The sequence below is a fragment of the Arachis ipaensis genome, chromosome B05 (assembly GCF_000816755.2).
Source record: "Arachis ipaensis cultivar K30076 chromosome B05, Araip1.1, whole genome shotgun sequence".
NCBI classification, from domain to species: Eukaryota; Viridiplantae; Streptophyta; class Magnoliopsida; order Fabales; family Fabaceae; genus Arachis; species Arachis ipaensis.
The window spans coordinates 132,942,970-132,944,961 of record NC_029789.2 but is presented as its reverse complement, the minus strand read 5'-3'; positions in this window follow the sequence as shown (position 1 = coordinate 132,944,961).

Genomic DNA, 1,992 nt, shown 5'->3' with positions numbered 1-1,992 from the left:
TTCATTGTTTCAATTCCCCCCGTTTCGTACTTCCAGCATTTGATTCCCCCCAATTGTTCAGAAACCCGTGTCTTGTGTTTTTGGTAGCGCGCCAAACGAGCAGGCGCAGAGCCCCGATTCATCAGCGGAAGAACCAACCCAGGTGAGGATCTTATCACAATTCAATTTGTCTATTCCCCTTGTCCTGTTACAACCATTAATCGAATTCTCCAATTTTGCAGAAACCCCCAATTTTTTGAGCTTTCCCCTGTCATCCGCAATTCCTGAAACTCATACTCTCCCCTGTCGAGTCGCGCAGCTACCGTCGCAACCTCTCCCCTGTCACTGGTTAGTCCTGTCACTCTGATCTTTTCTTATTATTTTCATTCTTGGTTAGAATTTTGCAAAGGAAATTATCTATATCTGTCTTTAATTGGGGTTAATTGCTGCTCTTCAGTGATTGGAATTTGAAAGTACCCTCTTTTTTTTATTTAATGGGTGCTTTGCATTAAAAGTGATAGTTAGAGTAGATAAATTAAAAAAGGGTCGTTATTATTATTAGAGGGATGACTTTCTTTGGTTTGCATCTCTCTTGCATCTTGTTCCTGTTTTTTTAAGTACCCAAGAATGTGTTTCTTTGGTTTGTATCTCTCCTGCACAGGAGAAAGTGAGGAACTTTGCACGCACTAATCTGAACCTTTTGTTTATTGATAACTTTATCCTGTAAAGTACAAGACATTGGTAATTTATAAATTATATGGAGATGTAAGAACAAATATGATGACATAGTACTTGATCATTACCCTCTTGTGATTCGAATGAGTGGCTAAGATGTACTGTTATGAACTTGGATAAGATAAAACTTTCTAGGTCTTGCATTTTTTGTTTTCTTTTTTTATTGGAAAAAAGAGATAATTTCATTAAGATGAGAAGATAATACAAATTGGGGATAAGGATTCCCTATACAAAGAATTGGGAATAAGGTTTTCCATACGCACACCAGCTTTTCACTTTTTCTTTTTTCTGTATCTCTTGAACTTCTTAGTTATATCTAAATCTTATCACCAAGAATCTGATCAATCTACTATGAGAAACTATAGTTTCATAAAAACTCTAAAAACTGTTAGAAAAAAACTTCAATTGTATGTTCTAAATTCGAAACTAATTGTAGTTGATTCCATTGGTTTTCTTTCTTTCCATGATGCTTTGATCCTTGTTCCAAAAAGATTATAGAATTCAGTTTTTTTTTTTTTGAAAAATTGATTAAAAGAAAAACACGCATGCATGCTAGTTATTTTCATTAAAATATTGATACCATTGTGTGATGAGTGTGGAGTTGAGAAACAAGGTTGAATGGTTTGAGTGATCAGAAGAAGAGCATGTTGATACCATTCGATTGATTTAATTTTACAGATTTTGTTCTTCTCAATTGATTGTTCATTGTTGCTTTTTTCCTCCCCTTTTTCTTACGATCGATCATCAATGGCAAAACTGAAGAAGTGGATGATGATGAGAAACCGTGTTGTTGTTTGATCATGTGTGTGTTTTTATTTTCAATTTGAAGAATCAAAAGTGATAATAAAATAAGAACAGTTAAACATGTTTGCTGCATGTATATGTACGAATTTGCAATAGAGATTTTCAGTTGATGTTTAATCTCCTGAAGAACCTCTGCATAAACAGAAGAACATAACTAATAACAAAGTCATTAAAGAAAGATTGAAATTAATATTATAAATACAGATTCATGATGTTAAAGTAAAAAAATTGGAGACACTTCAACGAATTACAGCAAAAAGTATATGTGTCATGTGTAATGAGTAATCCATATTAATTATGAGAAGTGTTAAGTGGGGGAGATAGAGAGAGAAATTTATTACAGGACAAACACTTTTTTCGTTCTAAAGTTTGATTTGAAGTGATCTTTCAATCAAGTAACTGGAAATTTATTTTAAGATTTAATTAAGTTATAGGTTCGTACAGTATTATCAAAATTTTAATAAAAAATTCTAT